Below are 16,142 nucleotides of genomic sequence, written 5' to 3' on the forward strand. Positions count from 1 at the left end.
CCCCCTTGGCAAACATTGTAAGATCATATGGCTTCACCCCGGTGTCGTACGCTGATGACATACAGCTTTTATTCCCTTTCCACACTCTCACACCTGCAGTCCAAAAATCATTTGCAGACGGCATGAGAGCAGTGGCTCATTGGATGGCACAAAACTACCTACAGTGCAATGTGTCCAAAACTGAGGTTATGTTGTTTGGAGGTGCAACTCTAACGTGGTCCCCTGACTGGTGGCCCTTAGAGTTGGGACCTGTCCCCACCCCGAAACAAATAGTAAAAAATCTTGGCGTCCGTCTGGATCAGGCTCTCCTACTTAAGGAACACACTACCCAAGTCACAGGGACATGCTTCCGTGTGGTTGGGCTGCTCCGACGTGTTTTCCCATTTCTACCAGACAACCACAGGAAAACGCTTGTTCAGACCCTAATAATAAGTAGGATGGACTATTGCAATGGCCTCTATATATCAGCCAATGAGGAACAACTGAAGAAATTGCAAATAGTACAAAACACTGCAGCAAGGCTGGTCCTCAATGCCCCCCCCGAACTCCCTCCCGCCCCCTTCTTCACCAACTTCATTGGCTACCAGTAAAGCAACGTATAAAATTCAAGATATGTGTCACTATACATAAAACTCTGCTCGGTTACGGTCCCAGATATTTAAAGGAAAAATTCATTCCATACATTCCCGGACGCACGCTGCGCTCCAGCAGCCATCACTTACTCCGGGTTCCAAGTTCAGAAAAGCCAGACAGGGAGGACGGTCCCTCTCCTATAAAGGCCCTGCCTTATGGAACTCCCTACCACCAGGGCTGAGACAAATCACCAGCCCTGAATCCTCCAGAAAAAACCTAAAAACCTACCTTTACACCATACCATAGGCACAGCCCCCGCATACCACAGCCATAACTAACAAACCACAAAGCCTACCAGTAGAAGCACAAGTGCAGAGATATCCCTTCGGGAATTGAATCAGGCGCTCTATAAATACAAAAATAAATAAATAAATAGGTAAAGGAGTATCCACCAGAAAGAGCGTTACCGATGGCAAGTAACTGGTTTGTTATGTTTTCCTGCTGTTTTATATTATCTAATTCCGGGTGGTGAATTCCGCTTGCAGAGTTTCGCGTACTCCGCGGAGCTCGCGGAGTTCCTAAAAACTCTGCACCGTGGAGCGTAGCAAGGTTTTTTTTCACACTCGCGCTCTTCAACGTCATGTACTGGAGCGAGGAAAATCCACCTCCTGATGAGATTTTCCTTGCTCGCGCTCGCCAAGGTCTAGTTGGCGAGCAAAATCAACTTCCTGGCGAGATTCGTTGTCGGATTTCTCAACGCGAAAGGTCGCGGCAGGTCACTAGCACTCGCGTTGAGAAACCTTCCTTCGCATTGACAAAGCTGCCGCTCGAGTAAAGCAGCTGCACCCTCTTGCGCTGCACATGATGCCATTCATGATTAATTTTACAGGGCATGACAAACAATCGGAGATCAAAATCACCATGAACGGCTTGACCCTAACACACTATGCTGTTCGTAGAACTCCACGTAGAGCGGCGGAGTTTTTTTTTACACTTCGCGGAGTTCTTCATTGAGGAACACCGCCTAGGTTTAATCTTATCATGAAAATATAGATTTCAGTCATATGTTAAGAAACAAGGGTGAGTAGAAACCTTTTGAGTGGAGAAAATTTAAGGCATTAATATTGTGAATTTTTTGGTAATTAGTTGATTTTTGCAAGTACTAACACTTCTCTGTGTGAAGTAAAGACCTTGAGAGTTGTGTAACTTTCAGATACTTCAATTGTGGATTCTGTTGCAATTAAAACATTTTCAAGACCTGAAATTTCTTTGGAGGTTGCATGCGGGCAGCCTAAGTTATCCTGCTAGAGTTTCTTGATGATTCCTATTGCAACTACATGTGCTCTCTCATGTAAAGTAAGGTTGTTAGAAGCTTTTCTGCAACTCAAGATACGCCTCACTTTTCACCTCATGTGGATGCATTTCTCATGTTTAGTGAAATCTCCATTCTGAGTATAACGTTTATGGCTTTCCCCTCCTGTATAAGGCTTTTCTCGCTTGTGAAATGACATTGTATTCAAGACTAAACCTTATCTGACATTCAGAACACACATAAGGCTTTTTTCCCACGTGTGAGTTCGCTCATGACAAGTGAGAAGTAATATGTAACCAAAACTTTGCTTGCATTTCGAGCACTCATAAGGTTTTTCCCCCAGAGTGGGATCTCTCATGAAGCATAACACTGTCTTTCAGATTCAAGCTTTTATGGCATAAGGATTCTCTCCAGTGTGGAGTTTCTCATGGTGAGATTGTGTTTTTCTCTGCAGCTTTTCTGGCATTCAGAGCACTCATAAGGTTTTTCATCAGTATGGAGTCGCTTATGGTTAGTGAGGCTGTGCCTATTAAATAGGAATTTCTGGCATTCACAGCATTGGTAATGTTTTTTCCCTGTGTGCGTCTGCTCATGTACTGTGAGATTGCGTTTAAAATTGATGCTTTTCTGGCATTTGGAGCACTGAATCATTTTTGATGGTGAGTTTTCTATGGTGCATGTAACCATCTCTACCTCTGAATCTTTTCTGACATTTAGAGTACTGATAATGTTTTTCCCCAGTGTGGATTTTCACATGTGTAGTGAGACTAGATTTTAGGCTGAAACATTTTAGGCATTCGGAGCACTGATAAGGATTTTCCCCAGTGTGGGTTCTTATATGCTGAATGAGACGTCTTTTTTCACTGAAACATTTCTGGCATTCAGAGCACTGATAAGGTTTTTCCCCAGTGTGGGTTCTTATATGATGAGTGAGATGGCGTTTATCACTGAAACATTTGTTGCATTCAATGCACTGATAAGGTTTTTCCCCAGTGTGGGTCCAAGTATGTTTAGTGAGTCTTCTTTTGTCGATGAAACATTTCTGGCATTCAGAGCACTGATAAGGTTTTTCCCCAGTGTGGGTTCTTATATGATGAGTGAGACGGATTTTATTACTGAAACATTTGTTGCATTAATGCACTGATAAGGTTTTCCCCCAGTGTGGGTCCTAGTATGTTTAGTGAGTTCTCCTTTGTGACAGAAAAATTTCGGACATTCAGAGCACTGATAAGGTTTTTCCCCAGTGTGGATTCTCATATGCTCAGTGAGATAAGATTTACTGCTGAAACTTTTTGGGCACACTGAGCACTGAGAGAGGTTTTTCCCAGTGTGGATTCTCATATGCTTAGTGAGATAAGATTTACTGCTGAAACTTTTTAGGCACACTGAGCACTGAGAGAGGTTTTTCCCAGTGTGGATTCTCATATGCTCAGTGAGATAAGATTTACTGCTGAAACTTTTTGGGCCCACTGAGCACTGAGAGAGGTTTTTCCCCAGTGTGGATTCTCACATGTGCAGTGAGTTCAGATTTCCAGCTGAAACTTTTTGGGCATTCAGAGCACTGATGCTTTTCCCCAGTGTGGATTCTCACATGTGCAGTGAGACTAGATTTAATCCTGAAACATTTTTGGCATTCAGAGCACTGATAAGGTTTTTCCCCAGTGTGGATTCTTATATGCTTAGTGAGATAATATTTACTGCTGAAACTTTTTTGGCATTCAGAGCACTGAGAGATGTTTTTCCCAGTGTGCATTCTCTCAAATGCAGTGAGATGAGATTGGTGGCTGAATCTTTTTTGGTACAGGTAACTTATTTCCCCACCTTGGGTTATTTTGCTTTGATTGAGGCTGGTTTGAACACAGAATTTGTTCTCACAGCACGTGTTTTTATAAGGTGTATTCCTAGAGTTAATATCTCTACATTTAGTTTTCTCTTGCTTATATGCCAAGGTACGAGTGAACCCGATTTTAGAGTCGTGCTTGTTTAGATAATGTTCAGTATTTATCTCTAGAAGAAATTGTGTGTAATCTTGTTAACACTTGAATTGAGCAAAATATGTCTGGATGCAGCCCTCTAACACCTGTCGAAATGTGTCTAGCCGATAATAGTCTTTTGGTTATAGCCTCTCCGGCAGCAACTTATTTTGTGACTGAAGTTTTTCTCGAATCTATTTGTATAGGTTCTTAGCAATGCAGTGATAAGGTGTTAGTCTGATATTTAATGATTAAACTGAGAAGTACCTTTTTGCACTGACGTAATGGCAGTAACTGAGAACATTAGAACATGCACAGTACTATTGTGTCTCACCAGTCGCAGAACATCAGTTAATTTTACCCTTTCTATGTTTGGTGGAAGGTGTAGTTCTGAAGACGAGGATTTATTTACATTAGCTGCTAATCAGTTTTTACATATCACTCCTGCACAACAGATAATGTTGAGGCGATTTACATAGAATTACAGAACAGTACACATTAAAAAGGAAACAATGTGAGATGGTCATGAAAACAATAAAGTGGTGGATTTTTAAGGTTTTCGCCAGAGTGAGCAGAGTGGGTCGAGGTCTTATATCCCGAGGCAGATAGTCTCAAACTTGTGTAACTGGTTAAAAACGGTTGTTGAACAAAGGCGATTTTCCAATCTTTTGGTTGTTAACGTGTCAGCTTCGGAGTCTTCTTTCAGAGTCTTTTCTTAGATGGTTTGCAGAAGAAACCTTTTGTTGTATCTTTTTTTTATGCAGTGTGTGCTTCCTCTCTGAAATAACATGATGCTTTAGATGAACGTTATTCTGTCATGCTGAGGCAATTTGTCTTTCTGATAATATTTTCAGAGGAGGATGCTGTGATTGGTCTTTCTGGGTTTATATCTGATGCTGTGTGCACAGATATGGCTTTGCTCCGGGTTAATGAAATGCAAAATTAGAGACTTCACTTACAGGTATAGTACTTTCCTCAGCTCCCACTTCCTCGCCACACCTTTTGGAAATTGTTTAAACTTAGAATCCTGGATGTCCTTCAGTTTTTCAAAATAATCCTTCTTATGGCACTAACATTCAGTTGCCTGGTGCTAAATCTTGCTTTCTTCCTGCGTAATTTCAATCACCTATAGTATTAAAATTAAATAGTTAATACATGTAGATTTCCCCAAAAATAATTTACAAGCCATATCAATGCAGAATTGCAGAATTTTGAAAATGTTGAGCTGTTCTTCAGACAGAGCAGAGTGTAGAATGGTAGCCTGAGAGTACTTGGATGAGTGAGGATTTGTAGAATGTATTAAGCTCAAAAGGATACATGTACCCTATGGACTTGTAAGATAGAATCCCAAAGGCAGAAATTAAAGTAATATGCACTGGCACCAAACAGATATTTAAAAAAGGATACTATTAATTAAGTTTTAAAGTAGATTTCTGGGACGGGAATTTCCCCTCCATGGACAACAGGCATTTTTCCTCTGCCCTGAGTTACCACCTACTTGTATCTGGCATCCTGACTTTTGAGTTTTGGCCTCTGCCTCAAGCAAATCTATTGTGAGTTGCAAGGACTATGCCTAGACCTATCCCTCGACTATGGTCCAGAGTATGAATCAAGGGCAATTAAGTTAAGGCGTACTTTCATGTGCTCATTTTATTTCACCTGATTATCAGTTGTTAGGTTTTTCTGCACCTGGATGTACCGGGTGCAGAAAAACAGGACACCATTTTTTTCCAGACAGGAAAATTAGACTGAAAAGACGCACAAGACTCTGGGTGCAGCAGAAGCAGCCAAGACTTATGCTGTTTTTTTACTAACTGGGGGAAACACAAAATTCTTCCCTTTGTTAGACATTTCTTTACCCTTCCCTCCCCTGCTTCACCCATCGCCCCCCCTCAACCAACCACATGCATTTATCTACCACCTGCTTAAAACTAGTGGTAAATAAAAGCAGAAACACACTATGAAATAGTGAATGGCAGGTGGATTGACAAGCAAGCAGAAGAATCTGTTCCTCGTGGCAACTCCCCTGTCCATGGCATCAAACTTGTGACTGCACGTTACTGGGGTAAATATATCACAAAGTAAAAAAAAAAAACAATTACACGAGATTTTTCTGCCACCCCAGTACTATGCAACTTCTAACAAGGGACTATGAGAGGTCTTGGACCGGTCCTGTGACCTGGAGGGTCACACCAAGTGTGCCCTCATTTAAGGCAGAGGACTGTCATGGGTTTAACAGCTAGAGCGGTGGTGGCAATGCACCCTGCTGTAAGGATCAATAGCCTGATGTGATCTTTGCATCATGGTCAGTGAAGTGGCGTCCTGCTGACACACCCATGTAATGCGCCATTTCTTTGCCTGTGCACAGACTTTGCACTAACATCAAGTGCGTGTTTAGGGTGTTGGTGTGCATAGCATAAAAGCAATGTGAGAGTGCAACAGAGTAAACTGCATCTCCTGCCTGCCAGTTGTGTATACAAGTGGGACCATCTATCCCTTTTTTATACCCTAGTTCAAAGTCCTCTGTTACCAAGGAATAAAGTGCTCTACAAAGTACTTAGGTGCCTGCTGTGCCACCAAGGATGGTGTCAGGCTGACAGTCTATCTAAGTTGAAGGGACATCACCTGCAGGCTGAATTACTTAATGGAGAAGCTGTGTACCTGTCCTGAAGAGCCTAGAAGTCTGCCTAGAAGCCTGCCTGTCTGGTAAGAAAGGGAAGGGAGTTTGACTATCCAGCAGGAGGAGAAGGCTGTCCTGGAAGAAGCAAGGTCCGACACATCCTCGTTATCTGTAGGGCGGGCCGGAAAGCCATCCAGCAGGACCAGCTAGTATGAGTAGCCCCCTCCTCCCCCGCCAAGACTCTCCCAACAGTTCAAGGCAGAAAATAAAACTCTACAACAACGAGATTGTCGAGGCCCAGTTGGATGATTGTGTGCTGCCAACAGCCCGTTCAAGGTTGCATTTGCCAAATTCCTAACACAACAGGGTCTGAATCTACTGGCTTCCTGGAGAGCATGCGTTGGGCTTTTAGCTGCTGAATGTCTGACTACTCTGTGTCAGAGGCCCATGAGGGACTACAACTACTCCAGTGTCGAACACCCTGTCTGAGCTTACGCCTGTGGTCCAGCCGGCCACAGTGTGGGGTCAATTGCTGACGGTCGGGCCTCCAGAGGGGCTGCACTTCCCGACAGGCCAGGTGTGGCTGCTACCTTGGGACTGCTGATCTTCAGGCAAAGGCAAAGAAAAGACAGAGTGGGTGCCCTACTGTATGCAGCCTTACATCCAGGACAAAAGCGCTCCACAAAAGCCTGCTGGTGGGTCACTGCTCTCTCGAGTGTTATGGCGTGCCATTCAAGTGTCGGGAAACAGGAAAGAGACCCAGACAAGACTGACTCATCCTGTGAAAGGGTAAGACGCTTACGACAGAGCATACACGCATTGGGGTGACTGGAGTGACAGAACTGACCCTATACTATATTCATGATACTCCTAAATGCCCCTAGAGGGGAAGAGGGTATCAGAACCGGACGCACCTGTCTGCAGCACATGGTAGTCTGACATGCCTGCACCATCCTTTCACGCAGACTGTCCATAAAGTTGATTTTAGAGCTGCTATGCACATAGCATGGGGAATCTCAGACCATTCGCTGGTGGAGGTGCAACTCGATGGTCCGGTTGTGGAATTCATGCTACCCCCCAAGGGTTGATCCGTGATATTTTTAAGACAAGACGTTCAAAGCTCGTATGAGAGATGGAGCAGACTTCTATTTTAAGGAGAACGGGCGGCCTGTTGAATCAGCTTGTGTGCTATAGGATGAATTCAAGGCAGTGATTCGAGGCCACACACAAGCCTTGATTGGGAGAATGCCAAAGGAACGTAAATTGAAGTGCGAGGCTCAGGACAGGGAATATGCTTTCCTGGAGGCACGCCTGGCAAGTGGGGAATCAGTTTCTCTCCCATTACACCATCAACTGAAGCAACACACATTAAGAGCACTAATGGAAAATAGCGTGCACTCATGCGCTGGCTACCCAGCATTGTCTCTATGATGTCGGTGATAAAGCCAATGAGTTGCTTACATGGTTAGAGACAAGACAAAGGATGGAACTGGATCCTTGAGGACACTGACAACAAGGCTCCCGTTAGAATTATATAAAGGCATGATGGATAAAATCAGGGAGTACCTCCAGAGTATGTTTCAGACTGCCTGAAAATAAGGGTGCCTCCCAGAGGACCAAAGAACGTCTGAGGTGGCGGCCATCCCAAAAAGGACGAACCAGCAACTGAGTGTGGGTGTTATCGACTTATCTCCCTGCTTAATTTTGAGACTAAGGTCTTTGAATAGGCCCCGGCGATCTGCCTGCGGACAGTAGCTTCATGCCACACCAGGGAACGCGCTTAAATCTCTGACACCTTAATGGAGTACCACACGCAACAGGGGATTCCTTTGCTGAACCAGTGGCACTGCTGTCAAGCTCTTGAATGCAGCCCCTCTAGAGTGCATGCACGTCAATAACACAGTCACCCGAGTATTTGCCGTCCAACAGGGATGTTCCTTGTCTCCTATGCTCTTCACACGTGCGTAGGTTCGCCAGGACCTCTCATATGGGGTATTCCAGTTGATCAGGACTGGGATGAGAGAATCTCCCTCTACGCTGATGTTTTGCTGTAGGACACGTAATCAGCCTTTTCGAGTGAACAAATCCTACACATTTTTCACATATTTGGAGATTATTACGGATATAAGATCAATTGGAAGAAGTCCTTAATATTCCTGCTGGTGGCAGGGACCCTGCGGCTGGACTCTAGGTGCACAGTTCGGGTGGAACTACATGGCTTTAAATATTTGGGCGTGTTTATTACAAGAGAGCCACAGGCAGGAACATACTCCCGAAATTAGACCGGCTTCGCTAGGATGCCCTACACTTGCGGGCGCTCCCGCTCTCCTTACTTGGACGAGTGGCCCTATTTAAAGTGATGACCCTCCAGGGTCTCCTGTACATCGTGCAAAAACCGTCCTTTAACATCCCACAAGACATTTTCTTTCAAAAGGAAGACTGAGAACTTCGGCTCCTGTTGTGGGATGGTGGCTATCAAGCTCAATAAGGTGCAGAGGGGAGTTTAAGGAGGACTGGTGGTCCGGAGCATTCGCAAGTATTACTGGGCCACGCAGCTGGTGGCAGTCAACAACTGGGTTTTTGTGGGCCCGTGAGGATCCTGCTTACCGGGTAGATAGTTTGGCCATGGGCAAGAGAGGTTACCCCACCCCGGTGCTGTATCGAAGAAAGTATGAGTGCGCCCTACCTACTCATACCTAAACAGTGGTACGGGTGTGGAAAGAGGCTACCAAGTGTTTAGGCTGAGAAGGTAAGCTGACTGAAATTACTCCACTGTATGATGGTGTTCTCTTAAGTGCAGCGGGAGTAATGCAGGGCTTCAAAAAATGGGGATTGATTTGCTTAGAACGGCCAGGCGATGTGTGGAGGGGACAGGCGCTTGTGTCCTTCACAATCCTACAACAAAGGTATATTAGGTGACTAAAGACGGTTCTGACATTTGCAGGTGAGTCACGCTCTGCAAGGTCACATCTGGGAAGGGGGAAGTTGCCTGATGCATCCCCACTGGAGGACCAGCTGCTAACTAATCCCCTGACTGAAAAAGCAATCTCAACCATCTATTGGAAGTTGATCTACAATTCTTTAGATCCCTTGGGGATGTTTCAGGCGGCCATTCACCAACTTTTGTGTTTTTCAAAAAACAAGCTTCCAAAGCTGGAGTTGCTTTTTAAAAAACAATAACTAATCACCCTCACACCCTTGGAACTTTCTCCCTGATTAATTTTCTCCCAGGAAGTGGGATTCATTTAAAAACAAATTCTCATCACGACTGCCAGGTATTCCCTGGTGGTCCCGAATAAGAGAAAAATACGTCAGACAGCCTGATCTAGAGAGGAAGGGCTGTTTGATGTATTACACAGATGCCACTCAAGTAAGGCTGGACACATGACAATCCAGCTGACTTGCATTAGGTCAGGCAGACCATCCGTTTGTTGGACAGGATACTCCACCACGCTTGTGAAGGAGTACCCTGCTCACCAAACTCATAATCAAGACCTTTATCTTGTCTGTGCTATGCATGTATCTCTAGTTCTGCTTCATTATGTCCATCAGTCTTTGTATTAGCTACCTGTTATTGAGGCTTGTCAGTCAGTCAGTCAGTTCAACTTTATTCGGATACGACAGTACCAATAAAAACACACAAGACAATACATCCCAATAATGAATGCAAAGGACTAAAATAAAATATACAGGTTTCAGAAAGTGACTTGTGCAAAACTGTACATCATATCAGTATATGTAATTGTTAAAAAAGGAACACATCACAGTTTATGTTAAGCAGTATCAAGGGTCCATCATGGATCTCCGCGCCCTTATTGCGTTTTTTAAGAAAGTGCTAGTGCGAAATATAAGTTCAACATCATCTAATTCTACTATTAATCGATATGCTACCTCCAAAGTAATTGGTCTTCTTTTATTAAAATAGGGACATAAAAACTGTTTAAAATATTTGATATAGTATTTGCAGAAAAATATAAAGTGCATAATAGTTTGCTCACTCCTCCCATCACAAGAACACAAGTTAAAATTCAAATTTAGGCTGTGGCCAAGTGGGAAGCAAAGTGAGAATCAAACTGTACCAGCTCTTAAACGGAACAGTAAGCTTGTCTTCCAACGGCTCATTGGTAAAGACAAATACATATGAAGCGGATAACTGTACCGTTCAATAGCCATGTAGTTGCGCACAGTTGTTTTCCTGACCTTTACCGTCTCCCGCTCATCCTTATATAGGGAGTACAAGGTGTTCTGCATTTCCTTTTTTGCAGATTTTTTGAGGCTTGTGTGTTTAGTACAGTTTAATCTTACGGTGTGTGTGTGGGTTTATTTGAACCCTGCGATTTAATATGCCCTTGTGGTTTATGCAGTGTTATCACACCCTTGTAATTATAAAAAGTATGTTACAGGCTGCCAGGTGTCTCTTGCCCGTGACTTCTGAAGAAGTAATGGTGCACAGTTAACAGAAGCAACATTGCAAAGTGTCAAGAGCCTGATTTAGAGTTCGCTGGCAGGGTTAGTCAGACACAAACGTGACGGATATCCTGGCCGCCGTATTACAAGCACCACTGCACCACTGAATATAATATATGGGAGCCTCATTTCTTTCTTTTGTACTTTCTATTTCTCTTGTTTTTATTATCTTTACTAGCTGTACCCGGCCTCGCGTTGCTGTGGCTCAGTCTGGTTAAAGGGAAAAGAAAGAAAAGAGTAAGCACATGTTTCTAATATGTTTAATTTCACAATGCTTGTGGGTATACAATATTTTTGTTGTTCCATTGTCTGTGCAGATGTAGAGATTCTCTGGTTTGCTGAATCTAGAACACGCAACATATAATTGTGCCTGTGAGAAGCAATCCGTGTCCAGATCTAAACCGCACAATTCTAAAGATTGGCCCTGAGCTTTTTTTTTTTAAACAAACTGTATTGAAAACCACAGTTTGTAGTACATGGATCATAGTAAGTACTCATGTTTTTTTGTTTTTGCTGCTTGTTATCCAGTTTTTACCGATATCAATTTGATACATATTTAAATCACATCACATCAGTTAATATAACAGAAACAATCAGTACAGATGGTAGCTTTTGGACGCATCCTTAATATATAACATGTAATAGAACCGCAGGTCGCGGTTGCATCGTGTTCTTTTAAATTATGTTGCAAACTGAACCAACTCCTCCCCCCTTCCTCCACCCACTTCACGGTCTGCCATCCTGACACCAACTGTCCATCCTAATACATGTAGACTATTGTCTCTATGCGTACCTTGTAGTTGTTGCGCATCAACCAAATCAATAGTCTGTTCGGGCTTTCGATTAAAAACACGTGCGTATGCGACACGCGCGTTTCCGAATCCAACGTTGTGTATATAACAACATGCGCGTATTCAAATCCAACATTGTGTCAAAATTTTAAAGCAATCAGTGAAGAACTTTTGGAGATTTAAGATTTTGAACAAACGAACACTTTACATTTTTATTTATATAGATAGATTTTACTTTTTTTGTCCTCTTTCTTATTTCTTTTTCTGTTTCTCTCTATTCCTGGCTTAGCTTTCATTCATTTCTTAATTTAAGAATGCTTAGCATCCTAAAATCCTTAAAAACACGCACATATTCGACACGTGCATATTCGAATCCAACATTATGTATATAAAAGCACACATGTTTTAGAATCCAACATTGTGTCAAAATTTCAGAGCAATCGGTGGAGAACTTTCGGAGATTTGAGATTTTGAACAAACGAACAGTTACATTTTTATTTATATAGATAGATTTTACTTTTTTTGTCCTCTTTCTTATTTCTTTTTCTGTTTCTCTCTATTCCTGGCTTAGCTTTCATTCATTTCTTAATTTAAGAATGCTTAGCATCCTAAAGCATTTTATTCATTCAAGCGGCATTTCTTCTTTCCTGTCATGGGGATGACTGCACAGATATCCTTACAAGAAGATCTTTTGAATTCTGCATGAACCTGTTTACTAATGGTCCTAGTTGAAGGTGTCATTTAGAAGTTAAATATATGTTTCTTATGTGAGGTACAGTGGGTATGTGTGAGAATGTGTGTGAGTGAGAGAGTGTGTGTGTGTCTATGTTATGTTATGTTATTTGTACTTGTAAAGCGCACTGCTACCCTAGGGTGTCCTGGCGCTGAGTACTGGTGACCTGGGGTGTATCAGCTGTTTAGTGGGAGAAGAATCATGTTTTCAAACCCTTGCGAAAAGAAAAAAGGTTTGGCGCATTTCTGAGATGGAACGGAAGTTCATTCCATGCTTTGGAGGCACAGTGGAGAAAACTTCTGCCTCCCCAGTTAGTTTTCTTAAAGGTGGATGTTTGGACTAATTTGGATCCGGAGGAACGCAGGAACATACCAGGTAAGTTTGGTTTTAAGAAACTCCGGACCAATCCCATTAACCGCCTTAAAGACGACACAAAGTGCCTTAAAGCGTGATCTAAGTGGAACTGGGAGCCAAAGCAGTTTCTTAAGTTCTCCTTTGACCGAAGCAAACCTACGAGTTCCCGTCAGCATTCTTGCTGCCGCGTTCTGGCCCAGTTGCCCCAGTTGCAACTTGTTCATATGTTGTTTCTGAACATTAAGATAGAGGCTGTTGCAATAGTCCAGACGGGACATAAGGAGTGCAGTGACAACCGTCTTTAGGTTGTCTGCCGATAGGAAGAACTTGATTTTTTTGCTGAAGTTACCTGATTCACTTGGTCCCCAATGGTGAGATTCTCATGTGGAGGACAAAGCCACCTTTTCTCACCGGCGTCATGCCTGGATGACTCTGTGGACATACAAAACACCGGGGCTCCAAGCATATTTTGGTCTGGGATATGGCTGGAAAACAAAAGAAGCCTTTTTAAAACATAGGTTGGGGATCCTACCTGCCATTCCATATCTACCACCGTGGCTGAGAACGAACTATGGGACTAGATGCCGGCTGTGCGGAATAGGAGTCGAAGACTTAGAACATTTACTATGCACTTGCTCGAGGCTGAACGAAGAGAGAGCAGCCCTGTTAAAAACAGCCTTTAACGAACTAAGTATCCGCTCACGCAGACAAGCAGTCCTTGCTTGTTTTGATCCTGGTCTTCCACCGCTAAATGGGAAGCTGGTGAAATTTCTGATACTAGCAGAACGGAAACTACCATGCCAGGCAATCGGCTAAAGAGGAAATTTCGGGTGTGACCAGATGCTATGAACAATTTGCCACTCACGTTTATTGATTTTAGTAATGTTACTTTTTAACTAAAATTTCTTGCTTTTACATTTTCTCTTTTAATTCTACTTGTGGAGATTGTTTTAATGTATTTTTTGTAATGGTTTTAATTAACTTAAACAATAAAGTTACAACACACACTGGTCCCCCATGGTGAGTTTGTTATCCACCATGACTCCCAAATTCTTAGCTTTCCTAGAGAGTGTAGGGCGACCAGTCTGGGGTCTAGACCCAGGTATTATTGCCAGATCAGGTAGATGAACATAAGTTACTTACCTGTAAAATGTGGTTCTCCAGCATTGGTATCTTTGATAGATTCACATGCTTGAATCATTCCCAGTCGTCGAAGTGTGAGTCTCACGGTACATAGAATAGCAATATAGCAATAGCATAGCGGAATGCATAGCTGAAAGAGCAATAGGAAGTATTGTAACATAGAAGTTAATAGGAAAAAACTTGTCACTTTAATAACTTGTCCAAGTCATTAGATATGGTCCAGACTCCAGCCAATCAGGCCACAGTACCTTCTGGAACCTTCTCCTCAGAGGCTCAGGCTCTCAGATTTTCAAGCACAAGTGTAGCATAAGAGCCAAGGAGAAGAGGGGAGCCTCTGAGGGGAGGTGGGTGGGTCGCATGTGAATCTATGAAAGATATCAATACTGGAGAAGCAGAGTTTTCAGGTAAGTAACTTATGTTCTTCTCCAGTATTGGGGTATCTTGCATAGAGTCACATGCTTGAATCAGAGTAGATAGCAGTAATTCGAGAACTGTGCATGGTAAACCATAAGTAAATCGTAAACAGAGTACGAGAGAATACATATATGTATATTACAGTATAGCAGTAACATGGGCACATCTGCAAAAGCAGAAATATATACATATATGCAATGTGTGCAGGAGGAGGTAAAAAACAGAGGCTCACCTTACTTAAAAAGATTACGTAGCACCGCTTGCCCCACAGCTGTGTCAGCATTGTTGGCAGCTTCCAGACAGTAGTGCTTGGTCGCAGCTCTGCAAATCTGATGAAGCAGAGCAGAGCACTAGAGCAGTAGAAGAGGAGACTGCTCTAGTAGAGTGCGCTTTAATCGTTACATGAAGTGTCTTGCCTGCTTGCTGATGGCAAAAGGAAATTGCACTAGATATCCAACATGCAATAGTCTGTTTAGCAACTGGAGGTTCTTTACGCATCCTACTTCGACTATAAAGAGCTGATCAGTTTTCTGGATACTGGTCGTTCTTTGCAAATATAATTTCAACCATCTCATCTAGAGAATGTTAAGTCTTTTCCGCTGGCGACTGTGGATTAGGAAGAAAAGTCTTTAAGATGACAGGCTCATTCAGGTGTAAATCAGATGGAATTTTAGGAATAAAGGCCGGATTAGTGCGGAGCACCACAGGGTATTTGGTGAATTGAAGAAAAGGTGGTTTGATAGTAAAAGCTTGTATCTCGCTGACTCGAAGTAAGAGCTAAAAGCAGCAATGTCTTCCAGGAGACAAATTTGTCAGTCAAACACTTTTATTTCGGTTAGAAACCATAAAAAGGCATATTACATACAGTGCTATTTATACATGGTTGTAAAAACGTTAAAAAGCATCATAGAATCGCCATACAGTACAAGAATAAAAATCTCGAAAATGCTATAACAAGTCCCATAAGTGCTGTATCAAGTTGCAGTATCAAAAGGGGGGCCTCCCCATTTTTTTGCAGACTTTTTCTGGGTAAAGCGGCACAGGTCACCTCAGGAGAGGACCATAAGTCCTCCCTACCTAACGCCTTGGAGAGGCACCGAATGTGCCTTAGCCAGGATATTTTCCCCGCGCCCCTACTAGCTAACAGGTCCCGTAGGTCCTCCCTATAGCTCTCCAATTCAGGGGTGGCCCAGAGTCGTCTCCAGACTAACAGTGGACGATTCAAGGCGACGTCCTGTATACGAACCAAACCCAGGTCCAACTTTAGAGGTATGAGGGGTAACCTCAGGATACGCCTCATAAAACTGTTCTCAGTAATGGAGAGGGGCACCGCACTTAGGTGTCCCCACAAGTCCGCACCATAAAGTGCGCCCCCTCTCGCCTGAGCTCTGTATACTTCAACGGGGGGTCCCACCTGTTTAAGAGGAGATTCATTAAAAACTTTTAAAATGCCACCCGTTGATTGGGCAAGCCTCAGGTTGACTTTAGCAATCTGCGGCCCCCAATCCATCCTATCAGTTAAGGTGACCCCCAGGTACTCAAAGATCGACACACGATCCAGAGCCAGGCCATCCAAATGCGGATGAAGTCAATTGGGGCGTTTCAGATTAAATACCATGTACTTGGTTTTGGTGAAATTGATTTCCAGGTTCCTCTCCTTGCAGAACCTGGCAAAGGCCTCCAATGTGCGCTGAATGCCCCCGATGATTTCGACAATAGAAGGGTATCATCTGCGAACATTAGTGCCGGTATTTTCCGTCCC

The 16,142-nt window shown here is 43.2% G+C and overlaps 1 long non-coding RNA gene across 1 annotated transcript in view; it reads right to left on the reverse strand.

The window, feature by feature from the left end:
- Positions 1–584: 584 nt before the first annotated feature.
- LOC144805409 (uncharacterized) overlaps positions 585–16,142 on the reverse strand; it is a 50,795-nt gene continuing 35,237 nt past the window's right edge. Inside the window, exon 4 of the long non-coding RNA XR_013605512.1 lies at positions 585–4,984. This is a non-coding gene — a long non-coding RNA (uncharacterized LOC144805409). The remainder of the gene's footprint in view (positions 4,985–16,142) is intronic.

This window comes from Lissotriton helveticus, assembly GCF_964261635.1.
Source record: "Lissotriton helveticus chromosome 1_1 unlocalized genomic scaffold, aLisHel1.1 SUPER_1_unloc_1, whole genome shotgun sequence".
NCBI classification, from domain to species: Eukaryota; Metazoa; Chordata; class Amphibia; order Caudata; family Salamandridae; genus Lissotriton; species Lissotriton helveticus.